Source organism: Nilaparvata lugens, chromosome 1 (genome assembly GCF_014356525.2).
Source record: "Nilaparvata lugens isolate BPH chromosome 1, ASM1435652v1, whole genome shotgun sequence".
NCBI classification, from domain to species: Eukaryota; Metazoa; Arthropoda; class Insecta; order Hemiptera; family Delphacidae; genus Nilaparvata; species Nilaparvata lugens.
In genome coordinates, this window is record NC_052504.1 from 53043847 (window position 1) to 53061886 (window position 18040).

The 18040-nt window shown below is 36.2% G+C and overlaps 1 long non-coding RNA gene across 1 annotated transcript; it reads right to left on the reverse strand.

Annotated features, from left to right (window-relative positions):
• Window positions 1-1794: 1794 nt before the first annotated feature.
• On the reverse strand, window positions 1795-18022 carry LOC120353302. Its single transcript, XR_005572284.1, has 3 exons — window positions 16635-18022; window positions 10185-10186; window positions 1795-2427 (listed from the first exon to the last, which is right to left on the reverse strand). It is a non-coding gene; the product is annotated as an uncharacterized LOC120353302 (long non-coding RNA).
• Between the last annotated feature and the right edge of the window lie 18 nt (window positions 18023-18040).

The window sequence follows — 18040 nt, forward strand, 5'->3', positions numbered from 1 at the left end:
CTGTACTTAGCTAAAAGGTCTATTTTCCTTAGGCGAAACCACACCCTGAGAGTAATTTTAATTATTAATTTGTTCTATTCTCTGAATCACCATTTAATATTAACTTGTTTTTTCTTGTTTAACTAGTTCAGTTTATGACCCTTTCCTAAGGGCTATTATCCATTTTATTTTGTTTAATTGAAGAGTACCAAACTTTTTATATAATATTTATAATTTAAAGATTCAAATCTGTTGTCAACCAATCTTCATTCTGTATCTATTTGAAAGCTATTATTTACATAATCTGTTTATCAATTTATTCATTATTTGTTGTAAAAATACTTCCTTCAGAATATATCCATTTTACCGTTTTATTAAACTGGATTTACTTCATTATACCTCCAAATTCGTTCTTTCTCGACTGACACACATTGATCATTCAGGACACATCCTGTTTTGCAATAGTCAGACAGTAGCGAGTATAATATCTATCATTAGATTATTATTTCTTCTGGTGGTAAATGGTGGTCGATTTTCTTATCAAGTAACAAATTCTGTCCTTGAGGGTATCCCGCAGAATCAAATAATAAATCGACTTCCCCTAGCCTATCCCACCGAGGTGAAGTGAATCCTACATTATTAGCCGACCAACATCGCAAAGAGAGGTAGTAGATCGTTTAAACAGCATTAGAATTAAACTCGGTACTCGAAATATTTACTATTTTGGTTCAGCACTTTGCTCTCATACAACCTATAGTACTTATCAGAGACCTGGTTCGCATGGATTTGCCATTCTATCTGTTGTTTCATACGGTCTAACATCTTTCCAAATTACGGCACAATTATTGGATTCTGGATATATTCGTCATCATTTGGAGAAAAGGTTCACTCCAAAATCACTATCTCTGTCTGATCGTAGTGACAGCAGAATTTATTTGCAGCAGGTTCAAGTTGAACTGCATTTTATTATTAAATTGAATTTAATTCCACCTTACCATATTAAGTTAGAAATTCAGGTCCCTTACTTCGGCTACCTTTGTAGACCGCCAACCTCTTTATTGAGCAAGTTAACTTTTTCAATCTGTTCTATCTACACACCAGCCATTCTGCTTCGATACTCCGATTTAAGTGATGTCGACAATCCGATTAAACAAAGATTGATCAACCTAACCTGCAAATATCTATCATTGAATCATAACCTCAAATATTACAACTGTTCAACTATTCTATTTAATCTGACTATTCTAACCATCAATTACTTGTTTATTGTACGTCCTCTCTTTTCTACGGAACAAAATAGGTTACAACATTCGCCAATACAAGGTAAGACCCGACGTACAAGGACATCGTACTCAAGACCGAACAATTATAATTCTAATTTATTATCATATAGTTCCAATTATATAATTTCGTGTCCCCCCCTTTGGAGTAAGATCATGACACATGACACTTCAACGGAGGCCGATATCTGACAAAGGATAAAAAACAAAAATTTCTTCGCAATTCTGGTCAAGAATATACTGATAAACGTGGAAAAGGGAAAGTAATAGCAGGAAAAAACTTCCAACGAGGGCTACAGGTTGTGATCAATCGTGTAAAAAGACAGGTTGTAGGAATCTTTCACTTGATAGTGTTCATGAACTTCATAAACGGTTTTATCAGTTGAGCTACAATGAACAACAACTTTTCCTTCATTATCTTCGTTATGTGAAAATCAGGAGACCTGGAAAGACTGTCGCAACATCTCACAAACTAGCAGGTTTTGATTTCAGAATTAATAACAAGCCAGTATGCCGTGCAACTTTATTACATGTATTCTCTATCAGAGTAAAACGTATTCGAGTTCTTCAGGCTAAACTGAAGGCTGGAGAAACAACTCCACGTGATCAACGAGGTAGACATTTAAATCGACCCCATGCTGTAGATAACAATATTAGAGACCTAATTAGGGAGCACATAAGGAGCTTCCCTCTTACAGAAAATCATTACAGTCGAAATGTGTCAACCTAGAATAATCTAAGTATGGACTTGTCAGTGAAGAAGATGCAAAGGCTTTTCGAAGAAAAATATAATCAACCAGCTACATACAGTTTGTACAGTTTTGTTAATCGGGAATTCAATTTAAGATTTGGGTCTCCTAGGTCAGATACTTGCAAATTGTGTGATCAACTATTCGCAAAACTTGTTTTGGCATCTACAGATAATGAACGTAAAACGATACAAGAAGAATCTAGTTTGCATCATATGAAAGCAGACAGTGCGTATAAACAGCTGTCAGAAGCTGAACATAAACTTTTCTATAAAAATTTTCTATAAAAGTTTATTAATGTATTTAATAAGATTGGACTACTTTACTGAGGTACTCTTATTAAACTTTTATTGAAACTCTGATTTGATTATTATTCTTACTTATTGATTACACAGGCCAACAATGAAAAAACTTTTTTACTGAAAATATCTCTTTCTTATGTTTTTTAGGTCGCTGAATCCAAATATGATGCTTAAAAAGTCGTATCACCCACCATTTATTCACATTTCATAGATACATTTTTAGATATATACAGATGTTTTACGAATTTTACAGCTTTTTTATAGTTAAAATAAAATTGCAAATGTAGTTCTAATGTACGTGGATGATGTTGGTAGCACTGCTGAAACACATTCTAAACAGCTGATGTATTTTTATACTTTCAACCTAACCTCAATTTCACATTTCCTGTGCATGTGCTCAGTACAATGTCTACTCGCGGTTGTAAAAATTCTGCTGACAGTTTTTGTTACATTTGTGGTGAGTTTGTTATTAAAAAACACCAAAGAAACATTACAGATTTTGTTAGAAAAGTTTATCTAGCATACTTTGGAACCAAACTTGGAGACCAGGATAAATCTTGGGCGCCGCATAAGGTATGTTATGTATGTGTTGAGGACCTTAGAAAATGGTCAAAGAAAGCCAAAAAACATTTCAAATTTGCTATTCCTATGATATGGAGGGAACCAAGAAACCATTCTGATGACTGCTACTTTTGCAGTGTTGACATAAGTGGTCATAATTCTAAGAACAAGAAGGTAATAAACTACCCTAGTCTTCCATCTGCCATCAGACCAGTAGGGCACAGTGTTGACTTGCCAGTTCCAGAACCACCAGAGGACCTTAATTCAATTGAAATAGAAGTATTTTCTGATGAACAGTTGGAGGTAGAAGAACATGATGAAGAATTTCAATGTATTGCAGAAAATTCAGAGCCTAAATTGTTTACTCAAGTCGAGCTTAATCACTTAGGGATCTGGGCTTAACAAAAGAAAAGGCTGAGCTGCTTGGCTCTAGGCTAAAAGAAAAGAACTTGTTGGCTGCTGGAACCAGCATTCATGTGTATAGGAAGAGAGAACAGCAATTTTCAAAGTATTTTGAACTTGAGGAAGGTTTGGTGTACTGCTCAGACATTTCTGGTCTAATGAATGAGTTTGGAATTGAGTACAAGAAAGAAGATTGGAGGCTGTTTATTGATTCATCCAAAACTAGTTTGAAGGCTGTTTTACTACACAACAGTAATGTGTATGCTTCTGTACCTGTTGGTCATTCTGTATGTATGAAAGAGAGCTATGAAAACCTAGAAATAGTTTTAAATAGAATAGGTTATTCTGCTCATGGTTGGATGATATGTGGTGATTTGAAAGTAGTAAGCATGCTCCTTGGTCAGCAAAGTGGTTTCACCAAATTTCCATGTTTTCTGTGTGAATGGGACAGTAGAGCTAGGAATCAACATTGGTGCAGAAAGAACTGGCCTGCTAGGGAGTCTTTAAAGCTTGGTGAGAAGAACATTCTACGCAAAAACCTTGTAGATCCGAAAAATGTGCTCCTACCACCACTACATATTAAGTTAGGTCTCATGAAACAATTTGTAAAAGCTTTACCTAAAGATGGGGCATGTTTCAAATATCTTTGTCAGAAGTTTCCACACCTTTCAGAAGCTAAACTCAAAGAAGGTGTCTTTACCGGACCTGACATTAGAAAAATGATGTTTGATGATAACTTTGAAACCACAATGACCTCAAATGAAAAAGAAGCATGGGTATCATTCAAGCAAGTTGTTGTCAAGTTCTTAGGAAATGATAAAGACCCAGAATATGAATCTATTGTTGCAAACATGTTGAAAAAATTTGAACAATTAGGATGTTTGATGAGCTTGAAAGTTCACTTTTTGAACAGCCACCTCGATTACTTCCCTGACAATTTAGGAGATTTTAGTGAGGAGCAAGGTGAGCGTTTTCACCAGGATGTTAAAGTGATGGAAAAACGTTACCAGGGCCGCTGGAACACCAACATGATGGGGGATTACTGTTGGTCACTTCACCGGGAAGTTCAGCAAGCAATTCATCGCAGAAAATGCTACACAAGAAGCTTCAAGGAAAAAAGGGAAAGAAAGTATAGACCAATTCCAGTTGACAAGTGAATCTTGTATTATCACTCCAACTACTATTGTTCGACATTTAACTGTAAATAAAAACCATTTTAATGATTTTACATTGTGTTTCGTTTATTTCCCTATATACAGTATCAGGATATTAGACTATATAATAAAATTCATTTTGCTTGGAAACTGTGGGTGATACAGAGAAACTAAGGCCATATTTGGCATTAATAATAATAATTATTATTGATGATTACTTGTTCATTGCTTTTTATTGAAACTGAACTGGCAATTTGGCATTAATAATAATAATTATTATTGATGATTACTTGTTCATTGCTTTTTATTGAAACTGAACTCTTATTGAAACTCTGATTTCATGATTATTCTTACTCTTATTGATAATTCTTGATGATTACTTGTTCATTGCATTTTATTGAAACTGAACTTTTATTGAACCGATGATCACTTGTTCATTGCTTTTATTGAAACTGAAAAATAAAATTATTACATAGCCTATATCTTATGATTTTATTCTAAAAATGAAGAGTTTTTTTATATCGTTCCAATATCATGATGGCACATTATTGGCTTCAAGTGTTATTCTAATGTGACGCTAAATCACTCTGAATGAATAAAAACCCTTTTATGTAGAATAATAATATTATTAATAATGTTTGATAATATTACACTATTATATCACATAATAGGGGTCTGTATTGTGAAATATTTGTTGCTGAAGAGGATTCTTGTGAAGTGGAAAAAGGGCCTATGTTGAAAAATCACTGTTTTCCAATGCTAAAACTTAAAAACGCTCTTCTGTAAAATTCAGAAAACCTAACATAGGCCCTTCTTCCAGACACCAATTCAACGAAAACCATAAACTGTGAGCATCAACTAGGTAAAAAAAAGAACATTTCAATGAATAATTAATTTTATATGGTTTTTATTTAAGTAGATTAAAAACCTGATTTGTGGGGACATTTCAAACTTTCTTTTTTGTCTCTGAAAAACAAGGTATATTGACATATACCCCTCTACCCTGGCACCACAGAATTAATAATTATACCTGCCACAAAACAGAAAACAATATTCTACAGAATGATGGAGTAATAATTTATGTCAAATCCGACTATTTTGTCGAAATAGAAGAAATTGCAGTTAGGCAAGCCAACTGTTTGAATATACATTTAAAAATTGGGAAAGATACTTTTGTTATAACAGCGTTATATAGATCTCCATCACACTTGGACTTAACAGAATTTCTCATTGATCTGAGGCAGATTTTGGATGATAATGGAAAGTATTTTCAAATCGTTCTAGGAGATTTGAACATCAACACAAAAGAACCAAATCAGTACAGGCAACTGGAAGACTATGATAATCTACTCAGTGAATATGGATTCCTACATTGTATAAAGCAGGCAACTCGTATTGGGAATAATAGCGCTTCATGTATAGATCATATTCTGATAAACTTTAAAAAAGATATAATACCAATAGTTTTCCCAAATTCTATCACAGATCATTTTATAACTATTCTGGGAATTAAATATGATGCGGTGGAACACAATCACAACAGAAGAAACCCCTACTATGAAAGTATTGATTATAATAAACTTTCATTAGCACTAACGAATGAGACCTGGAATTCCGTGTACCTGCAGGAATGCGCTGATAGTGCTTTGAAGAGAATGATAGAAATACTGAAGATATACTCAGAAGAATGTTAAGTTATTAATAGAGTATCGCACACAAAAAGAAAAAATAAGCCTTGGATTACAAATGGATTAATTACATCAATAAGGAAGAGAGATAAATTACACAGACAAAGCAAGAATAATACAGCGAATCTACAGCTTAGAGAGTATTATAGAAGGTACAGAAATCTACTAACAACTGTAATAGAAAATGCGAAGAAACAATACTTTTCAAGGCGATTTGAAACTTCCAGCAACTCTAAGCAAACATGGGAAGTAATAAGTGAAATTACTGAAGTGCAACGGCCAAGAACACAAATCCACCAAATCAACTTGGAAGGGAGAGAATTGAAATTGGGAGATGATGATAAAGATATGGCAAATTCTTTCAATGAATTTCTTTTTTAGTATTGGGTCAAAACTGGCCCAGGACATTCTAAATAGCGATTGTAATGGCGCAGATGAGCATGCGGCAGCTGATCAGATAGTCAGCCGGTCATTATTCTTTACACCTGTCAGTGAGGACGAAATGATAAAAGTCATTAATAGTCTTAAAGCTAATAGTGCACCTGGACTCGATAATTTAAAACCAGATTTTTTCAAACAGAATAATACTATACTTGCCAAGCCTTTAACACATATTGCAAACAGAATTTTTGAGGAAGGTGTTTTTCCACAGTGTCTTAAGGAAGCTGGCATTTGTCCAATCTTCAAAACAGGAGATAAGAAAGATATGAATTGCTACAGACCCATATCATTACTCAGTACATTATCAAAAATTTTTGAAAAGTGTATCAAAACAAGACTGATCAGTTTTCTTGAAAAAAATAATCTTCTATCGCCAAACCAATATGGTTTTAGATCTAGTCGCAGTACAAATGATGCTATCCACTAAGTGACCACTCAGATTGCTGATAAAATAAACACTGAAGAGAAACCATTAGCAGTATTCTTAGATTTAAAGAAGGCTTTTGATACCGTGTCACATGACATTCTTCTTTCAAGGCTTGATAACTATGGAATAAGAGGAGTCGCATGGAATCTTTTCAAGAGCTACCTATCAAACCGAACACAATGTGTCAGAGTCAATGGATGTATAAGCAACAAGCTGACTGTAAAGTTTGGAGTGCCACAAGGAACAGTACTAGGACCAATTCTTTTTCTTCTCTACATAAATCCATTATGCAACATGGAAATTAATGGATCAATCACCACCTTTGCAGATGATACTGTTCTACTGTTCTCCGAACCGACCTGGGAGATGACCTGGAGAGAAGCCGAGACTGGACTTCAGAGGGTGTCTCGCTGGTTGAGTGAAAATCTGCTAACATTGAACCATGAGAAAACCTTCTTTCTGACCTTTTCGGCGACTCAACATGGACAGCCAACAGGAGATGAGATAGTAATCGAGAATCAACGGAATAATACATCATACACAGTTCACAGGAAACAGTCACAGAAATACCTGGGAGTTACTATGGACTCTTTTCTGCGCTGGGATCATCATCTCAATGAATTATGCGGGAGACTGAGGAAGACCATCTACAGATTCAGGATTCTGAGGACACTGGTCGACAAGGGATGTCTAAGAGTTATCTACTTCTCTCTAGCACAGTCCCTCATGCTGTATGGGATTGTGGGATGGGGAGGTGCAAGCTTCTTGCACATCGAACCGCTCCTCAGGGTACAGAAGCTGATCATGAGGGTCATCAACCAGAAGCCTCCACGCTATTCATCAGACCAGCTATTCAATGAGTTTGACGTGATGGATCCAAGACAGCTTTACTGCAAGGAGATACTATGCAGATTACTTCTGTTTGGATCGATTCCCGAAGGGTGGAGTCAACTGTTTGCTGTGAACTTGAGGTTCAAATTTCGTCACTTTGCAGAAGTCAACAGTTGCTGGCCTTTGAAATTCTTGGTACAGAAATGGATCAACAGTTGCTGGCCTTTGAAATTCTTGGTACAGAAATGGATCTTTTCACCTGTGTAAAGAGTGTTTACACCTGTTCATTGGATCTGGATTCACATTCTTTGCCATCCTAAAGTTGATTGCCTTGGCATTCTCTTCAATGAGCACAAACACAGTGCTTCATTTTAAAATAAATGAGAATGGTGACCGAGTAAGAGTTTGTAATAAGATGTTTTTGAATACCTTTTCAGTGGGAGAATGGTCTGTGTTGAATTGGGTAAACACAGAAAGTAACAAAGAAACTCCCAATCAAGAGAGGAAGAGAAAGGGTCCAAGCAAAGAGAGAGAACTCATTAAACAGTTTTTGGACAGTTTACCTAAGCTTGAGAGCCACTATTGTCGTAGGGACACAACAAAATTGTATCTTGAGGCCATGTGGCAGTCCAAATCCGAATTGTTTAGGGAATATAAAGCTTATTGTTGCCATCAAAATAAGGAACATCTACAAGCTTCTATATTCACCTTCTGGGCAGTATTTGAAGAATGTAATTTAGGGCTATTCTCCCCCAAAAAAGACAAGTGCGACCTATGTTGCTCATTCACTAAGGGGAATGTGGACGTCGAAATTGAACGTCTGAGTGGAAAAACAGTAAAATTCCAAAAATAAACTGAGATAGCCATTTTGTAGCTTAAATGTAGGTCTATTGTTGGGTCGAAGAACAGTAACATTCTCATTTATCCAATGCTTTTGAAATAGCTGAGAAGTTTCTATTGAGTGGAAGAAAAGTAACATTCCAGGAATATTACTGTTAATCCACTCATATGTGATTCTGTGTAGTTCTAGTGCCTGCCACAGCGCTGCTGATTTTCCGCTAAAATCAGATGATACATTTGTTGTTTTCAACGTTTGTGGTTATGTTCTGCTCATGGAGTTATGGTGAAGTATGAAGTGCTGGTAATTTAAGATAAGTTTACATTTTTAACCGTTGTTTAGGTTCTACAAGTTCAAAGTTCTAAAAGTTCGCCACATTCTTGATTATACAATGTCATCTGACTCCGAGTCTGGTGCTGAGGAGCCTAGAAGAAAAAGAGGTAAGGTCAACAAGGATATGCAAGTTATAAAGGGAAGTTGGTTGAAGAAAAGGAAATAGGTACAGATTGTGGTTGCAAGAAGAAATGCATGGAAGGGTTCACTGATGATGAGAAGAAGGCTATCATAAAGAGTGTTTATAGTGGGCGTCCTAAGAATGAAAGAGATACATTCTTTGTAGGCCTTATTGATAGGCATGAAGTAGCAAGACACCGCTCTGTGTCCGAGAAATCTAAACAAATCACATCCTCTTACAAATACAATGCTCTTAACCCTTCAAGTGATGAGTGTGTGCATACAGTGCACAGACGATTTCATTGTTAGTGTGTAGGCACACTACTGCGTCATCAGACCTTCTCCCCACCAATTACCCTCCTTCCATGCCTTCTTCAAGGCCACTCAATAGATTGAGCAAGTCCAGTTGACAGCACGCTCTTGCTAGAAGTGTTTGTTTCCGACGCGACACGTTTTGTGCATCCAGTGCACAGCGCATCATAATATGTCACAAAGTAATTCACGGAAGAAGAATGTTGATCCCAGTGATTATGCCCGGATTTTGGATGAACAATCGGACTTGGAAGATAGGAATGAAGAGTGCTTGGACAATGACCCATCTGACTGTGAAGAAGATGAGCAAATTATCTTCTCCGAACATAACACAGACTCAGAAAATGAAGATGTGCCGGATTCATTGTTACAAACCAACGTTTCTACACTTCCTGGAACTTCAGCTATGGATGACTTCAATTCAACTGATGAAGAGGCTCCAGACAATGAAGGTAACTCTGATTTCTTCATTAAAACTATTTATAAAAAGAAAAAAATTAATAAAAAAGTGATGAAAGAAGTTAGTGAGACTCACAAATGGAAAAAAACGCCCATCAAGAGCAAGTTTTCAAGAACTCCTCGTAAAAATGTAGTTAGAATGATACTTCCTTCTACAAAAAATTGTCATGATGTCAAAGATGAATTTTCTGCTTTTTCTAAAATAATCAACCAAAACATGATCGATGTTATTGTGAAACACACCAACAGTTACATGCAGAGGACTAGGGATATGGCTAACCTGGATCAAAAAGAGAGTTCGAAAAGACAACTGATTGACACCAACAGAGAAGAAATGCTGGCTTACATAGGTGTATTGTATTTGTTAGGTAGAAAAAAAATGTCTAAAATAAATCTTGAGGAAGCATGGGCAAAAGATGGGACAGGACTTGAAATATTACAGGGTGTCATGGGCATGAGGAGATTTAAAAATTTGACAGCAGCCATCAGATTTGATGAAAAATCTACTAGAGATGAACGAAAAAAGAATGACAAGTTGGCAATAATTCGCGAATTTATAGACTCTTTCAATTATAATATTCAAGAATACTACACTCCAGGAGATCAACTGACAATTGATGAAAAACTTGAGCCCTTTCGTGGACGATGTTCGCTTATACAGTACATCCCGAACAAGCCCGCCAAATATGGGATAAAAGTTTTTGCAATTGTTGATTCCCGAACATATTACTCACTGAAGCTGGAAATTTACTGCGGAACTCAACCTGAAGGTCCCTACAGTGCATCCAACACCCCCATGGATATTGTAAAAAGGCTTGTTTCTAGGTATGAAGGTTCTAACAGAAACTTGACGACAGATAACTGGTATACCAGTTATCCCCTTGCCAAGTACTTACTTTCCAAAAAAATTACCCTTGTTGGTACCATGAAAAAAAATAAAAGAGAGATCCCGGACGAATTCCAAGCATCCAAGTCGAGAGCAGTGGGGAGTTCAGTGTTTGGATTCCAGAAGGATATTACACTGGTCTCATATGCAACAAAAAAAAATAAGTGCGTCATACTACTCAGTACAGTTCATGATGACAACAAACTACATCCAGAAACATCCAAACCAGAAATAATCATGGACTACAACAAGTTCAAAGGAGGGGTTGACACCGTTGATCAACTTGGGGGGAACTACACTGTAGCTCGAGGAGCAAGGAGATGGCCATTGGCGTGCTTCTTCTCGTTGTTGAATGTGGCTGGGATAAACTCACAAATACTCTTGAATTTCAGTTCGCCAGACACTTCACCCAAGTTTAGAAGAATATTTTTGTCTAATCTCGCCACATCTTTGATGAAACCTCATCTCCAAAGAAGAAGCTTGACCTCACTCCCTCTTCATGCTCAACACATCATCAAGAGACTGATACCTTTATCTGATGAATCAAGCCAAGCTGATAATGAACCACAAACTAAGAGGCCCAAAGGACATGGTCGTGGAGGGAAAAAATTATCGAATTATAAAAAATTCAAAATTTTCAGCATGTGATGTATGAAATAAGACTACCTTGGAGACCACCACTGGAGAATAAAGGTCCTCTACACTTTTTCATAACGAAAAGATAAAAAATCTGAAACTTGGATTGGGTCTTAGGGGGGATTCGAAATCCAAAAATTTCAAATTTTGAATATGTGATACATGAAATAATACAGCTTTGAAGCGCTGAGAAGAATGAGCCCAATTTGAACCTGATCCAATAAAGCAGTGGTCACCAAATCGCAGACCGCCAGCTAGTTTTGTGCGGACCGCAATGTCATACCGATCTCAACGAAAAAAAAACTTGAAATAGATCCTAAAATAAAAAAGCAAGGCTTTTAAGGCTAAGGCTTAAGGCTTCCTCAACAGAAAAGAAAACGTGGCTTGCGTAGCTTCAACATACATATTTCGGCACATGAATTTCTTAAATCTCAAGATGCAAGGAAAAGGGAATCTTGTGTGTGAACTTTTCTCTGAAATCCGAGGTTTTTTAAAAAGTGGAGCAAGGCTGCACTTTCCACTCCTTTAATCTGTTTGTGGGAGCAATGAGAGCATTGACATCACCGAGTTCACTGATTTAATGAATAAAATGAGATTCTAATTTCAAGGATCAGAGGATTTACAGATAAAAAAAATGACACATGGTGCAACTGTTAAACAACAGTTTTTCACTCAAACCTAATGGCGTGTGGACAAGTGAAGCATAAGATATTTTCAAGAGTAACAAAGCTGTCTTGTAGATGCAAATCATTGAGTACCAGGAAGATTTTGTTCTAAAAGACATTTTTACTAAAGTTCCAGACACTCTTGAGTGTAACCAATTTTGGATCAAGTATGTCAGTGAAAAAAAGTATCCAGAATTGAAGACAATGGCCTTCATTTTAACTTTAATAGATCAATGGCATAATGGGCCCGTTCTTTGTACATGGAATGTGGTAAGTAAATTGTCCGATTCACAATTTACCAAGTAAAAAGTTCCACGTTCCATGGGAGGAATTTTGACAGATTCTGTTCCAGAATCCTGTTCCAGTTCTAGCGTTCTGCCCCACAGTCGAAGTGTGGTAAATTGTCCCACCTGGTACAGCTCCAACTATCTGAGCTCTCATTGGTCGATTATTGTAGTCTGCTTGCTTCTCTGCGCATGCGCTGATAGTTTGTTTACCATATCATCTATATATATACAGGGTGTTTCAGAAGTAGTGTCGAGAATTTTAGGGTATTGTACCTGGATGCTAGGAGACTACAAATGTCATATTTGAAGTGTCCAAAACTCAGCGGTTATCCTTATAGCTGCCATTTTGTTTTTTTCACTTAAACATTTTTATCTCAAGAACGGAATGTTGTATTGATCTGAAATTTGGCATGAATATTTATGCTATAAAGACTCAACTATAAAAAATAAAAAAAAAATTTTCGTTGAAATTTTTCAAAATGGCGGCCATTTTAAATTTTTGATGGCGAATATCTCGAAAACCGTCCATTTTACAGAAAATTTACAAGAGACAAAAAAGTTAGCAAATTTTTTCACGATTCCAATGATACCTAATTTATTAAGATTGGTCGAAGAATAACAGAGAAATTAATTTTTTTCGTACTGCATGCATGACCACTTTTCACCATTTAAAGATCAATATTAATTTTTTAATTCCAGATGTATTTAAGATGAAGCTTTGAAACTCGGTATGGCTCCATATGGGCAAACAGATGATTTTACAATGGTTTTCAGATGATAATGTTTGTCTTGTAAAAGTATTGTTGTTTCATTAAAAGTAAAGAACCAGATGTAGTGCTTCCTATTTCTTAGTCTCACGTTTCCTAGGTCTTATTTCTATCTTAAATTTCCAGTTTCAATATTTTCTTACGTTGCTTCTACACAAATATTTAATTATTGTAATGGAATTTAGTTCGCTGGAGTACACCGATATTCACTTCATGTATGGAGCAGCTCTTGGCAATGCGACCGAAGCAAGAAGAATGTATGCAGCTGCATTTCCAAACCGCCGTCTCCCTTCCGACAAGGTGTTCACAAGAACTCACAATCGGCTGAGAGAAGTTGGTTCATTTGAACGGAACAGGGTAATTGCTGGTAGGCCTCGAGCAGTTCGAAATGTTGCTTTTGAAGAGGAAGTATTGCAGAAATTCGATTTCAATCCTAGAACGAGTACGAGAGCAGTTGCAAAGCAAATCAATTCAAGTGCTTCTTCTGTGTGGCGTGTACTAAACAAGGAAAGACTTCACCCCTTCCGCTTTCAAAAAGTTCACTCATTGGTTGAACGCGACTATGAGCCAAGAGTAAACTGTGCCCGTTGGTTTCTTCAGCAAGACATTATCCAACCAAATTTTCTAGAAAATGTGTTATTTACCGATGAGTCCAGCTTTACAAGAGAAGGAATCTTCAACTCTCGCAACAGTCACGTCTGGGCCTTAGACAATCCTCATGAGGTCAAAGTGCGTGGTTATCAGCATAGATTTTCGCTGAATGTTTGGGCGGGTATCTTAGGTAATCGCGTGATTGGACCATACATTCTTCCTAATCGTCTGAATTCTCCCACGTACATTACTTTTTTAAGAGACATGCTACCAGAACTTTTGGAAGATGTGCCTCTTGCAAACAGATATAATATTTGGTTTCAACATGATGGTGTCCCTGCTCATTTCGGAAATGTTGTTACGGACTTTCTGAACATGACCTATCGTCAGCGGTGGATTGGGCGGGGTGGACCAGTACCGTGGCCCGCACGTTCACCTGACCTCAACCCTTTAGATTTTTTTTTCTGGGGCCATATGAAAGACCTTGTTTACAGCACGCCAGTAGAAAACGAAGAAGATCTTGTGGCAAGAGTGGTTGCTGCAGCAGGTGCCATTCAAGATGATGAAAATGCTTTTATAGCAGTTCGACGGTCCATGATTGAAAGGTGCAGACTGTGTAATCAAGTTGAAGGACGGCATTTTGAGCAATTGCTGCATTAGTATCAGTGAACCGATTTGAGTGAAATTAATATTTTTCAATGTAAAATAAAATTTGGAGGAAAGTTATTCTTGTATATTTCTGTAATAAGAACGGTTTTCATGAAATTATAAAAAAAATTAATATTGATCTTTAAATGGTGAAAAGTGGTCATGCATGCAGTACGAAAAAAATTAATTTCTCTGTTATTCTTCGACCAATCTTAATAAATTAGGTATCATTGGAATCGTGAAAAATTTGCTAACTTTTTTGTCTCTTGTAAATTTTCTGTAAAATGGACGGTTTTCGAGATATTCGCCATCAAAAATTTAAAATGGCCGCCATTTTGAAAAATTTCAACGAAAATTTTTTTTTTATTTTTTATAGTTGAGTCTTTATAGCATAAATATTCATGCCAAATTTCAGATCAATACAACATTTCGTTCTTGAGATAAAAATTTTTAAGTGAAAAAAACAAAATGGCAGCTATAAGGATAACCGCTGAGTTTTGGACACTTCAAATATGACATTTGTAGTCTCCTAGCATCCAGGTACAATACCCTAAAATTCTCGACACTACTTCTGAAACACCCTGTATAAAAGCGAAATGGCACTCACTCACTCACTCACTCACTCACTCGCATAACTAAAAATCTACCGGACCAAAAACGTTCAAATTTGGTAGGTATGTTCAGTTGGCCCTTTAGAGGCGCACTAAGAAATCTTTTGGCAATATTTTAACTCTAAGGGTTGTTTTTAAGGGTTTAAAGTTCGTCTTTTAGCATGTATATTCTTCTCCCAATCTCTTAATTATAATTGAAATTCCATATCATATGTTACTATAGAACTATAATCTAGATAGAGTACCTCTTCGAAACAGTTGTTAACTGGCAACTAAATTAATAATTTTGTCAGGTTGGCATTAAGTTGAGTTGACTTTGTTAGGTTGGAACCAAGTTGAAGATTTAAATGCATTTATCGCGGAAAGATTGATTGGGCACTGCTACTTCAATCCTGGGAATATTATGTTACTAGCAGTCAGTCTCGCTTCGCTCGCCATATCCGTTTAGTCTGGACCCCCGACTGGATTGTCCTAACATATGATAAAAATGCCCAAATGAAAATGCAGACGAGCGAAGCGAGCCTGCTGATCTCATTCTTGGACGATCCTGTCGGGGGTCCAGGGGGCGGAGCCCCCTGGCTAGACGGATATGGCGAGCGAAGCGAGCCTGACGGCTAGTAGAATACATAACCAACAATATGATGTTTGATAACCATTTATTAAATGACTTTTTCTCGATAGAAAATTTGAGAGTAATGGAATAAAAGAAATTTACACTTTTCTAGACGGTAGGTTTGTAAAACAGCCTTTCTTCATTCACGCAGCTAGTAAACGACACATTTTAGTGTAAATCAACTTTATATGTGCGCGCCAAAAGCTTGAACCAACGATTTTGAAATGGCGTTCCATGGGAACATTTTGCACTAGTCACGTGATGGAACAATTTACGATTAGAACTGGAACAATTTACTGTACACAGAACGTACACAATATCAAACTTCAATATTTGAAGAGCATTAATATCGAAATACATACAGATGAATAACTATCCCAAATATTTGAATTATTTACATTAATGTAGTTGAACTATTAATTTTTCAAAACAATTCTGAGGAGTACCCCCCCATCAGTGGCGCCCCCCCCCCCGCGGAAGCTCGCCAAGACTTTGAAACGGACCTTCATGAAACCATAGAGAAACAATAGCGTAAATTACGCGATTGTTTCTCTATGATGAAACTTAATTGGTGACCACTGCAATAAAGTATTGAAAAGTTTGGTTGATTTTTAGGGTGAAATATCAAGGCCGCCATCTTGAAACGGGGATGAATTAAAAAATTTAGATTTATACATTTCTGCTCCTTGTTTCAAAGTACTTGTATACCAAATTTTATTCAAATCGGACCATAACTGCGGTACAAACAAACAAACAGCCATAACTGCGACTGTAACAGCGGTACAAAAAAACAAACAGACAAACACAGATTGACTTGAAACATAGAATTCGCTTTGCTCATTCAATAATAGTTCTAGTCCCTTTTGTTCGACGCCTCCCCCCCACCTTAATATCAATAACTATTATCAAAGCATTCATTATTCATGAATAATGAATTCTCACTGATTTTTAATGAAGTAGTATATTATGTATACAATATTTCATGTTAGATCTTACTTCAATAGGCTACTCACATCCTGAAATGTACTCAATGTCTAATAAGAAAGTGAGCCACAACAAATTGTGACCTACTTCTGTAAACTCTATGTAAAAAGAAGTGAGGTGCATGATGAGGGACTACACTTGACTCCTACAACAAAAAATACCCAAGTGATATTGACATGATAAATAAATACTGAATATTAAAAATACGGAATTCTTCTTCTTGTGCCTATCCATTACCGAATGTTGGCAATCATTCTGGCAATTATAACTTGTTGACAGCTGTTCTAAAAAGTTCCGGGGTCGACACTGCAAAACATGTTCTCAAATTCTTCAACCAGGAAATTTGTCCCCTACCAAAGCCTCTCCTGCTACGAACTTTAGGCTACTCCGTAGTACACATTTTAACAACTGATATTCAATTCCATTCCTCATAATGTAACCCAGATACTCCATCTTTCATCTTTTGACAGTGAACATGATTGAGTTGTTGAAGAACCCTGTTGTTGGAAATTTTTTCCATCCATGATATTTTCAGGAATCTTCTATAGGTCCTAATCACGAATACTTCAAAGTTTCTTTGTTATTGTTTCAGTCTGGGTCCAAGACTCTACTCCATACAATGACATTGAGACTATATAAAAACGGAGGAGTCTAATTTTTAGTTCAAGAGCCAAATCATGCGACATGCTTTCGAATGCCGCTCTCGCCTTTTCAATTCGAGTCCTTAGGAATAAAACAAAGTATTTATAGCTATTTTTTGATGGAGCAAAATATTTTTCCCACCTCCTAAGCTTATTGATTAAGCAGATTGAAAATATTATGGGAATAATTGAATGAGTCAAGGAAGAAGTGGCATATGAAAAATTAACTCCTAATACTTCAAATTCAAATTTGTAAGTAAGAGGTTACTTAATAAAACCAGTGATTAATTTAAAAGTCGATGGTTAAGTGCACACATGTCGTAAGTTTTTTTCGAATGGACTAAGTTGTGTGAGCAATCTTGTAGATTCTCGGTAGGTTATATTTTCAACTTTGAAAGCGATGAAAATATTTTCTATATTAAATGATAATAATTTACATAACACTTTTTATTGAAATTGATCAAAAGAGTCCCATATAACTTAGTTACTCAACAGACATCAGTTACATAATGTTCTATTATCCAATAGAATCCCAAAATCTCGACTGTCATGTAGTCCGAATGGAGGTCGAGTTATTGAGAAGAGGACCAACATCCTCTTCTCAGTAATTAAGATTTGAATAATCATTGAAATAATAGCAATCAGCAATCAATAATCCTTTAATGATTATCATTGATGTTATGATAATAGGTATTTAAATAATTAATAAATAAGTTTCATATTGCATAATAGAGATGGAATCAATGAAGTGAATTAGTCTATTGTGAAGATGGCAGAGTTTTTTTTCATCATGAATGAAGAGAGAAGAGTGAATATTAATTTTTCCTCCACCTAC